Source organism: Hibiscus syriacus, unplaced genomic scaffold (genome assembly GCF_006381635.1).
Source record: "Hibiscus syriacus cultivar Baekdansim isolate YM2019G1 unplaced genomic scaffold, ASM638163v2 tig00016004_pilon, whole genome shotgun sequence".
NCBI lineage: Eukaryota > Viridiplantae > Streptophyta > Magnoliopsida > Malvales > Malvaceae > Hibiscus > Hibiscus syriacus.
This window is the reverse complement of record NW_024062379.1, coordinates 814,205-826,727: the sequence shown is the minus strand read 5'-3', so window position 1 is coordinate 826,727 and position 12,523 is coordinate 814,205. Positions and strand designations below refer to the sequence as shown.

Genomic DNA, 12,523 nt, shown 5'->3' with positions numbered 1-12,523 from the left:
GATTATTTTCACTTTTTGGGAAAATCATTATCTTTTATATCATATCGGTATTTTCGTTGTTTCTTGTCAAAGCATTTCCGACATTTAACCTTTAACGAGATTAATCAGAATTTACGAGTTTTGAGATTGATTGATTTGCTGATTAAATCACTAAACTAAGATTTGTTTTTGATCGGTCTACCAATTTCTTTTATGAGCCGTCTAAGTCTTATACAGTGTTCCTTCTTTATTCCAAATTCAATTTGAGTCCAATGATACTTAAATACACCTCATGGACCAATTATTTCCATTCATGCATTTACCAATTATCAGTGTGTTCCCGAAAGCATACAAAATGTAGTAGAGTATTACCTCAATTTTTTTGCTCCACCGATCGAACATTTAAAATCCATTTTATCACTCTCAAACTTGAATTCAATGTCCAGTTGATACATAACAAACGAATTTACGTCAAAAACTAAACTTAATTGGAAAACCAAATTTAATTCTGAAGACAAAACATTGAAAAATAGATTACCGAATGCGAATTTGGAAAAACGGACTTTGGATTCAAACTCAATACAACGAGAAACATAAAATAGGACTTTTTGAAAATTTTAAATTTTTTGTCAAAGTGAAAGTTAACGGTCAACAGATAAACCAGTCAAATTCAACAGTCAGACTGGTCAACAGTCAATGGGGTGGGTCAAAGTCAATTGGAAAGGTTGGGTTGATTCGTTTTGGGTCAAACAGACCATGTTCGACTGGACCGATTTAGTCTGGATGGGTCGGTTCCAAAAGCTTCCTGGACTGGCAAACAAATCCCACGTGCACTGTCGGTGTGTGGCGGCATGTTCGGGGACAACGAGGGTTGTTTCGACTGGCAAATTATTCTTTGATCTTCTATACACTTCAATTTAACCAAAAATCAATCCCAATTTGCAGCAATAATACGCCAAAGTTTCTGAAATTAAATCGGGAACTTACCCCGATGATGGATGGCAGTGGAGGTGACAACGGCGAGTCACACTGGGCGGGTTTTGTGCGCACAATGACGACGAGGATGATGGGCATGGTGGTGAGGTGAGACAATATCTCGATCAGTCAAAATCAAGGGAAATTCGAAGTGTCAAAAGTTTAGAAATGACTAGACTTTGATGACTTAATCGCAACGATCAGTGGCTGCTTTCGGTGGGGGAATATGAGGGTCTTGTTCATCGGTCAACGACGAACCGAATGGTGGTGGTGACACGAACTGGGGTATTAGGACAATGACAGAATGAGGCAATGACCGACGGGGTGTAGTTTGGGGTTAGGGATTACACGAGCTCACTCACACTCGGGGAAAATGGGTTTCTGGGTTTTTAATTTTGGGTTCAAATAGGTTATGTTGAAATTATAAGATTAGTCTATGAACTTCTCAAACTTTTGAATTTGACTCAGAAATCTTCAAAATTATTCATTTTAGTCCCTCAATTAAAATAATAAAATTAATATTGAAAAATTGGTGTGTGACAATTCTCCTCCCCTTAAAAGAATTTCGTCCTCGAAATTCATTCAAGCCACAGAAATACAGAAGTGATGCTTCCAACAATTTTTCAATATCTTCAAGTAGCTTTTACAAAAGTACGAGTCCTCTACTAATCCTTAACCAGCTGAGTATACTTTCTCGTCAAAACTCTCCCTCATCCTAATAAAAGAATTTGAACATAATTATCTTTGTGGAATCAATTCGACCTTGCTACGAGGCTAGGTTCATAGAGCGGTAACATATCCCTACAGAATTTGGACAAACATTACTAGTATTCCTTTATGCATAGGTCGAGCCCTAATGGATAGAAAACTTAGGTTAGCCTAGTACAGAGAAGATATCGACTTTGGAGTTCTAACTTAAAGAAGTACAGTTATAGTCTAGGGGCATGTACTGACCAGACATCCTATGATAGTCGACCGACTGATCTACCTAGAAAACTTTAATCAACCTAAGTTTAGATACCACTAAATGTACCACCCACAAACCGATACGAGTGACCTGATTCGATTTGGGGTGTCACATTAAAGCCATAGGAGTGACCCATAGTAAAAATCTCAAAAAATTTAAAATTTATGTTAAACCTGTAAAATCATAAACAATTTATAATAATAAAAATTCAGAAAAATATTCATATGTTATAAACATGAATAAAATCATAAACATTTTAGACTCGGATATAAAAACAGAATACCACCAACATGCCCTTAAACACATGCACCGTACTCCACAAGCAATGCCGGTGGAACTCATTTATTGATGTCGACAGTTACACTGATTCAATTCTTTTAACTTGAAATAGTGAGTAACAGAGTGAGCTTTGGAAAGCTCAGTAATACAGTACTACCAAGTGATGCTGAAGGATATGCAGGTCATAGGTAAGCATAATTTTCCTTATTTATTCATATATCTACAAATTTTTGTAATGAGCTGAGGTCCCACTGATATTTAAGGTAGTAAAAGAAACGAAGTTTTCGGTTTAGAGTAAAGGTTCGGAGGACTAGGTTCAGGAGATCAGAATATGGTGTCTAGTATGTTCCTACAAACCAGTGAAAATGTACATATCATTTTAAAACATTAGTAGTTTAAAACATATTTTTAAAAACTATAGTAAAACCCTCTAACCAAACGCCAATATGCAATTCCCCATAACTGCATCCATAAGGACTAACCCTAGGCCCAAAGGGCATAGATTCCAACCTAAGGGAGCACTTTAGGTCCATAAGGTCTTACCCTAGCCGAAGCATAGGTACCCACTTGAGGGGAGTGGCCGTAGGCCCATAAGGACTTACCCTATCCACCCAGCAGAGAAACCACCCTAAGGGAGTGCCTTAGGGTTTATAAGGTATTAACATTAGGCCCATTAGGCCCAGGAGCCCACCCAAGAGTCGCCTCCATAAGGAATTACCAGCTTGATCTGTCTGAACCTATCTAAGGAATTATCAATTTGACTGAACTGAACCTGTAGATACTTTATACCAGATCCCAGAGTACCATAAAGAAAACATTTTTCAGACAGTAACCAGAGGTAGCATGAAATAAAAGTTTAGACATATCAATTCAGTAGAAGCAATATCCAGAGATCAAGAATCAGACATGCATATTTTACAACTTTAGTAACTCAGAAATCTCAGTAAAACACATTTCAGAATAGATAAAACAATCATATAACACATAGGGAACACACTAGAGGATTCATTTATATTCTGAAGGTGATTTGTATTTATCAGATAGGGAGTCATGAAACTTCTGTAAATTGATTAAATTTATAAATGAGTTCCCCATAAAAGGGTTTGATAGTTTAAAGATTCATCAATTATTCGGAACGTGATTTAACAGGATCATATATTATTCGGATATTTTTCGGAGGCACTATGTAATAAGAAAGGTATTCAGAATCCTATGCATCATAGTTGTTTTTTTTCTAGTTATGATAGGAGTAATTCCACTATTCAAGAAATCAGAGGCATTTTGGGTGTTAGGTTATTGGAGAATTCTTAATGATTTGAGCTAATAAGGGAGAAACGAAGATTTAGGGCATTTAATATTTGTGTCAATCTATCGGAATATCGAGTTAACTCGAACTGTACAAATCCCATCAATAATACCTGACAATTGGTCAAATCGTTACACTTCAAGGGTATTCACTCTTTAATACATACAACTCTTTTCAATTGATTATCTTCAAAATATCGTTGAATGGATCTTAGGGAGGCGAACATATATTCCAATGGTCTTTATTTCATTTCTACATTGCAACAATATCAGGAAATGTCGACGTGCTTGATTCATGGTTCAAAACCCTTATGCATGGTACAACATATAAGATTATCAGTGTTTCTAGACTTATCCAAGTTATTCGCTTAATTCAAGGTCATTGGGGTACTTAAATAAATTAGTATTTAAGTTTATCCTAGTCACTTAGGAGTTTCTAAAGTAATTCTATCATTTTTAACAATTCAAATATGTATAGTAATTCCATTCAGTTCAACTTTGTCATTACAAGAAATTCATACGTGTAAGGTACTTTCGATAATTTAGCCTCTGGGTGTTCGCTCAGGAATTAGAAAATTTGTCTTTTACATTCTCAAGCATCATGATCGATTAACATGATTATTTTCACTTTCTCGGAAAATCCTTATGTTTTATATCATACCGGTATTTTCGTTATTTCTTATCCAATCATTTATGATATTTAAACTTTAACGAGATTAATTAGAATTTATGAGTCCCGAGATTGATTGATTTATTGATTAAATCACTGACTTAGATTTATTTCCGATCAATCTACCTATTTCTTTTATGAGTTGTCTGTGTCTTATACAATGTTCCGTCTTTATTCCAAATTCAATTTGAGTTTAATGATAATTAAATACATCCCATGGAGCAATTATTTCCATTCATGCATTTACCAATTATCAATGTGTTCCGAAAAGCATAAAAAAGGTAGTAGAGTATTACCTCGATTTTTGTGCTCAATCGATCAAAAATTTAAACTCCATTCGATCACTCTCGAACTTGAATTTAATGTCCAATAATTCCTCAGATACATAGCAAACGAATTTACGTCAGAAAATGAACTTAATTGGAAACCCAAATTTGATTATGAAGATAAAACATTGAAAAACGTCTTACCTAGTGCGAATTTGGCAAATCGGATTTCGAACTCAGGACGTCGAAAAACATAAAATATGACTTTTTGGAAAATTTGACTTTTTTGGTCAAAGTTAAAGTTAACGTTTAAACTGGTCAAAGTCAATGGTTAGACCAATCAACGTTCAACGGGTCGGGTCAAAGTCAATGGGTCTAGTTGGATAGACTCGGTTTGTGTCAAACTGACCCGGTTTGACTGGACCGATTTGGTCCGGCTAGGCCGATTCCAGAAGCTTCCTGGACTAGCAGACGAATCCCGCACACACTGTTGACATGTGGTGGCTCATGCGGGACGACGGGGGCTATTTCAACTGACCAATTCTTCCCAGATCTTATACACACTTCAATTTAACAAAAAAAAAAAATCAATCCTAATTTGCAGCAATAATACACCAAAGTTTTTGAAATTAAATAGGGAACTTACCTCGATGATGAACGGCGATGACGGCGCATCGCACTAGGCGGGTTTTGTGTGCACAATGAAGACGAGGCTAATGGGCACGGCGGTGAGGTGAGGCGATATCTTGATCAACCGAAATCAAGGGAAATGACATTTTGAAAGTTTAGAAATTTTGAGACTTTTACGACTTAATCGCGACAATCGGTGGCCACTTTGAGTGGTGGAATATGGGGTTTGTTCGTAGATCAATGACGAATTAAATGGTGGTGGCTGCATGAGCTGGGACGATCGAACGGTGGCGGCAGATTGAGGCGATAATCGGTGGGGTGTGGTTTGGGGTTAGGGATTACACGGGTTCACTCACACTTGGGAAGTATAGATTACGGGGTTTTTACTTCTGGGTTCAAATAGGTTATGGTGAAATTATAGGACTAGTCCCTAAACTTCTCAAACTTTCGAATTTGACTCAAAAATCTTAAAAATTATTCATTTTAGTCCCTCAATTAAAATAGTAAAATTAATATTGAAAATTTGGGGTGTGGAAAATCTTATACATAATAATAATAATTTTTACATGATCAAAGATTTTCCTCCTTTGTGCCTTCATGGTTCAGCCCATGATGTATTAATGGTTCAGCCCATTGATGTAAGATTGAATGAAGCCTTACATTATAGATTGACTTGAATCTTCTTAGCTTTGGATATAGTAATCAGCTCTTGAATAAAACTCATCATCTTTCAAGGATAGAACTCACCCTCATTTATTATGAATTATTTAAAAAATATAAATTTATTAGGGTCATTTAAAAGATATATAAATTTATAGGGACCAAATATATAGATTTATTAGATTCATCTAAAAAATATAAATTTACAGGGACCAAATTCATTTGAGAAGAGAGGTCGCAGCCCCATCGATTCCTTCATAGTTTTTTCATTGTCTTCTTCCAAAGACTCATTTGGGTATATTTTTGGCAACTTATACAATCATTGTCAATAAGGCATATATTATCATTACCATTTGATTCGATGGAGTATAACCATTGTCAAAGTCTATTTCAGCATATATAGCTTTGACCCTACCAAAATCAAGGAAAGAATTAGTGTTTATGCTTTCACAAGAATTTCAGATCATTTTAGTATCTTCTCATTGTAGGACGGTTAAGAAAGCTTATATAATGCAGGTCTTTCTAGAGATTAAAGGCATCGGGCTACCTAACCCGACATATGCTGAGGCAATGGATTGATATGGTTCTGATTTTCCGGATATCAAATTTGATCTAGAGTTGAAAAATGTAACGGCCATTGACCAGTTCTTACTTGGCACATATTGTCTAGTTTTTAAAGTTTTACTTTATTGTCTTATATTTGCTGTTTTTTTGCCTCCGGCTGGAGATGCAGGTATCTAATGTCTTCATAGACTCCCCCTCCAGGCTCTTTGCAGACACATTAAAAAATGGAGGAATCATCAAAATAATATGTGTGCCTTCGGGTGCTAAAAGATTTTCAAACACAGCACTCAAGAAAGGTGATGTTTACAATGAGGCAATCAAGTCTGGTGCAAAGGGTTTACCCTACCTTAAGGTCTTGGATGATGGTAAATAGGAATATCCTTTATATAGTTGAGATGTGAACATCTCCTCCTTCAAAAAAAATGATTTTCTATTTGTAAATATGGTTTTGATGGTTTTTATTATTCTTGTGGGAGAGATTGAAGGAATTCTTGCACTGGTATCTAGTTTAGGTCCAACAAAAAGAGAATAATTTTTTAGAAAATGCTCTGCATAACCAGGTAATCTGATCTTGTTTGTAGTGGGTCATCCTACATCAGTTAGTAGAACCTTAGATCCACTTAGGGTTTTCATGGCCCACTAACTGGGTTTGGTTGACCACGTAAGTTCCTGATCAGTTATCCGATATATATATTTGTTGCTTTCTTCTTATTGTTTTTTCTGAAATTAAGTATTTGCTTCAATTTTGAATTGCAGTCTAGGCATTCAATTTTGTGCGTGACTGATTTCCCAATGTTCGAGTGGAATGATTCAGAGCAGAGACTTGAGGTTTGTGTCATGCTCTTATTATGTCTTTGGATATTTTGGCATTTTTGTGTGACATACTCCCCTTTGTACATCTTACTATTAATTCCTATGCTAGTTTGCTATTATATCAATGTTTAATTCTATCATTTTTGAATAATTAACAGAGTAGCTGCATTTTAAGATTAAGTTTTCTTTGGTATTGTAAGTTCTCTTTGTTGTGTCAAAATATAAGTAGATATAGTTTAAAATTTGTTCTTTTTGTTTTCACATGTGTTATTGTGTTTATGCAACATAACTTGGTGAAAGCTTTAGTTTGTTAAAGTAATATATATAGAAGGTTTAGATTGTTAAATTTTTTATAATATATATATATATATATATATGGAAGTTTAACAGTATTTGCTGTTTGCACCTGCTTGTTGAAAATTTACTTTTACTTATATTGTAGCCCTTACATCATCCATTTACTGCACCAAACCCTGAAGACATGGGAGATCTTTCTTCCACACGTGCCCTAGCGTATGACATGGTTTACAAAGGAGTTGAGGTATTTATATTATGCGCTTTCAGATTGGTGGAGGAAATTTTAGAATTTATAAACGCAAGGTCCAACAGAAAGTATTGGCATCTCTCCTGAACAGGTGAGAAGAACCTTGATCTATTCAAGAATTTATAAATCTATGGATACCAATTGTACCATGTAACTATGTAACTCTCGTGTCCCATTAGATATCTTCCTATTGCAGTTATTGTTGCCGCCAAGAAAACCAAGGTAGTGGATGATTCTGTCATCTAATTAGTGTGAATTTAATAGTCTGATCCTATACATACCGTCGTAGAAGAACATATAAACCAGAAAACTTCTGGATCTTAGAAAAACGAAGATTATACTTTGTTTGAGTTCTCAATTGTCTCCCTGTCCAAATAATGTTGTTTTATGTTATTTACAGGCTGAAGATAAGTTTGGCTATCTTCTGGAAGCTATAGACATGGGTGCTCCTCCACATGGTATGACATGCTTAGGCCAAAAAACAAACCTCTTTCGATCTGGAATAAAAGTTCACTTGTTATTTATCTGTATTTTTGCAGGGGGATTCGCGTATAGTTTGGATCGATTGGTTATGTTTCTAGCATATGTAAATTCTATCAGAGATGTCATTGCATTTTTTAAGACCGTCGTACAAGTCAGGATAAAAGTTGATTACCCAACATCTTTTTATCTTCCTAAGAAAACATCATTACTAAGGACACATATGTAAATTTTTTTGTTGGGGACAAATTTATACAATTTTAGGGGACAAAAAAACATCTTGTTAATAGAAAATACAAAGAAAATATCTAAAATGAATAATAATTTAAAATTTTTAAAATGACGAGTATCCCCAACTCCCCTTTGTTCTATCCCTTATCACAACAAGCACCAAGTAGTTACTCAACCCTTGCCAATATCTAATTTTGGAGAGTACCAATATTTATCCTATAATAGAATACAAAACTGAGTCAATTCATCACAAGCTTTTAGAAAATACTGGACGCCTCATCTCGACTATTGCTACTGCATTAACCATCTTGTTGTTACTAAAAGCATAAACGACAACCGCTATGACATGAAGCAATAACATCAGGAAAGTTAACATCATCCAATTTATTGCATTTCTTTTATGGTCCATAATGCCACCTTGCCATCATACGTGAGTCATGTTCATAAAATTTGTAATAACCCCACTTTTAAAATAAAAGAAAAATTAAAACTTAGAATTAATTTAAGTAAATTTAATGGACTAAATTTCAAGTTTTAGAAATTTGCATCTTGATTTTGAAACTTTGAAAAGTTCAGGGACTTGTGGATGAAGGGTTTCAAACCCCTGATCCATGGTAAGGCTACCCATACCCTAACCATTTAGGCTAGGGTATAGTTGATGGTATATATATATATATATATATATATATATATAATCGATTAAGAAACCGATAAGCCCAAAACCCCCCAAATTAAACTGAGCCAAATCCCTAGCCCAGTCGTGCTCTGTCCCTTTCCACCCCGAATTCACCACCGTTTGGTCGTCGCATCTCGTGCCACCACCCCAGTTAGGCTCGTCATTGACCGGCGAACAAAACCTCTCAAACGCCTCATCCAAAATCGGTGTCATTCATCATAAAACCCACCATGAAGCTTTGACAAAAACCCTAAATCTTACTCGATTTCCACACGATTTTGACCGATCAAGGTGTTGCTTCACCTCACCACTGCTGAGGTTGTGTTCGCCATCCCTGGCCACTCATAACCCAACCCGTGGATTGTTCTTTGGTCGTCGTTTTCTTCCTCAACGGTATAGGTAAGTTTTGAATCATTTCCAGTGACCTTGGAGATAGTTTACTGAGAATTTGGGGGTCAATATTGGTTAATTTGTGCGTGTTTATGAATGGGGATAAATCAGCCGGTAAAAATGGCCCCTGTCACCGTCGCATGCGTCGCCATGTGCGGACAGCGTATGTGGGGCTCATTTTTCAGTCCAGGAGACGTCTGAAATAGATCTAGTCAGACTGAACTGGTTTAGTCAAACTGACCTGAACTGAGTCAACCTAGACTGAGTCAACTCGTCTGAATCAACTCATCTGAGTCAACCCATTGACTTTGACCCAAAAAGTCAAAAATTTTGAAAAGTCATATTTTATGTTTTTCGACGTCATGAGTCTGAATTCAAAGTTTGTTTTTGCCAAATTCAAACCTAAAAGCTTCCAAATTAACCGTCAAACCCGAGCATGCATATGTACTTAAGTTTTTTATTTACGAATAATTAAATTAAGTTTAGAGACTGATATGATATTATTATTTGAAGGTACAAGAGACTCTCCCGATCGTTCGGTAGCTCGACATAGCTCCTCTCTATCAGTTCGACCTCGTGAGCTAGCAGTCACTCGTATGACTTGTGATCCTTATGAATTCCGAGATTAGAATATTACTTCAATATTAACTCAGTTTACTATTAATTAGGTTTGAGCACTGCTGTAGAGTGTGGTAAGGTCGGTGCTCAGTAGATTTGCTCTCTGATTCCATTTTGCGAGGTGTATTCCCTATGTGCTACATGATTATTTTATCTCTTATGAAATATGTTTTCACTAAGATTAATGACTTACTGATTTACTGGTTGATTACTTATGAACTGTGATTGATTGAAATATGTTATCTGGTTAATTGTTTTCACTATAAATATGATTATGTCGATTATGGATTCATGGAATTTACTGCTTACTGTGCGAATTGTTTATTTGAGATACTAATTTGGGTAGGACACTGGAGTATGTAGGTTTAGCTCTAATCAAGCTGGTAATTCCTTACGGACCTAATGTGACCCTTGGGTAGGCTCTCGGGCCCCAAGATGTTCCCTTAGGTTGGATCCTTATACCCACTGGTATAAGGTAAGCCCTATGAAAATAGTTATGGGTAATTTCATATGGTGTACAGGATAAGGGTGACTTCAATTTTTTAAATTTATTTTCACTACGATATTTATGATATTTTACTGAACTATTACTTAATTATTTCTCCATTACAATTTATTTGCACTATTGGGACAAACTGAGCCACCTAGCTCACTATTTTTAAAATGTTTTCCCCTTTCAGATACTTTTGGATAGGCACCTTGAACCAGGTACTTAGAGGATCGACACATTCTTACAAAGCATTTTTTTTGTAATGTTTCTATCTTTCAAAATGTTTTATTTACAATGACATGTTCCATTAATTTTAAATACTTGTTCTTATGATCTTTATTGTATTGTGGATTTATGATGTCTTATTTTACTCATTCACTGAAGGTTCATATTTACTTGTTGATTTCATCGATATTAACTAAGTCCTTTTTGTTAAAAAAAATATTTATAATACAGTTTTAAATTATCAAAATGTTTTGGGAAATTTTAATGTAATATGTTAGACCTAGTTGAAATGCATAGGTTGAGTCTAGGGGTTACATTTATTTGGTATCATATAATTTTCTTTTTAAACCTCGCACGGTGAGTGGGTCCTACATAAAATTTTACACTATTTTGAAAATGTTTTACAAATTTATGTAAGTCCATGTCACCTGTTTTTATAAGTTAAATGTGTCCAGTACTTAAGTGTCAAATCTAACCCTAAGTTTACCTTTTGTTTAAATTAAGATCCTTCTCGATGAGTGCTAGATGAGGTCGTCGACCTGGTCACGGGCGAGATCGAGCTACTAGGTTTACTAACTCCATAGATGATTCTACATTAGACTCGCCACCTGCTCCTCATATAGATATGATGACCCCTGTTAGAGGAGCTTCATACACTAGTTCTGAGCCTACGAGAATGGTGCTAGATGAGACTCTCGGTAGGCAGATTCTACAACTGATTTAGGGTGTGATCAGAACTGCTCGTGTCGTCCTTGAGGTCTCGAATACTTAGACCTTGATTGTTAATGTGGTCATCACTTTTGGATGTCTAACTGGAGGAGCTCCTACTGAAATTGAAGACTGGCTCTGTGATACTAAGAGATATATGGATCAGTTGGGTTTGGGTCTAGTGAATAGATATTTAGGAGCCGTTGTGATGCTTGATGAGAATGCCCACACCTGGTGGAAGTCAGTAGTGAGCAGTGTTCCCATTGACCATGTGACATGGGATTTCTTTAAATAGCGCTAAAGGAAGCATTTTCTTGGAGAGCATTATTTGGATGAGAGGCAGTAGCAGTTCCAAGAATTGATACATAGAGACATGTCAATTTCTGAGCATGAGATAGAACTCTTCAAAATGTTGAAATATGGTACTAGTCTGGTTACCACCAAGAGAAATAGATGTCGAGATAGATACTTGATGTTATGGTGAATAGAGCAAAGGATGCTGAGAAGGTGGAGGCCTTGGCTCATGTTAAAGATTGTGTTAATCGAGAGCGGCCTAGGAAGTCATCCGACCCGAGTAAGTATTCTGCGCTTCCTGAGAAAAGAACTCGTACTTCAACCCCCAGATGAGCAATACCAGTTCTAGGCCTACAACACCTCCACCCTCAGCTGTTAGTCGTGGTGGTTCATCGATTTGCCTCAGATGCCCCTTTGTGACTTTTATGGAAATCGACATGGAGCAGAGTTCCGTAAGAAGACGTGTACCAATTTCCATTGTAGATCAAGTGGTCATTTCTGGAGGAATTGTCCACAATTAGCCTCGTCAGAGCGGATAGCTACCCATACTCCCACGCATTCTCAAGCTTCGGTTCAGACCCCATCTAGATATTGTAGCTAGGGAAAGACTTTCAAATCAGCTTACAGGGCAGACAATAGAGCACATTTATAGTAGAGCATAGGGCCAGTAGTATCAGAGGCCAGACATCCAGCTTTGGTGTATGCCACCAGATGTTGGGATGATAGAGATGAGCCAAAGGTTACTGTAGGTACATTTAT

At 36.2% G+C, this 12,523-nt stretch overlaps 1 pseudogene; it reads left to right on the top strand.

Annotated features, from left to right (window-relative positions):
• The first annotated feature begins 973 nt into the window (after positions 1–973).
• On the top strand, positions 974–8,981 carry LOC120208168 (annotated as a pseudogene).
• Positions 8,982–12,523: the final 3,542 nt, after the last annotated feature.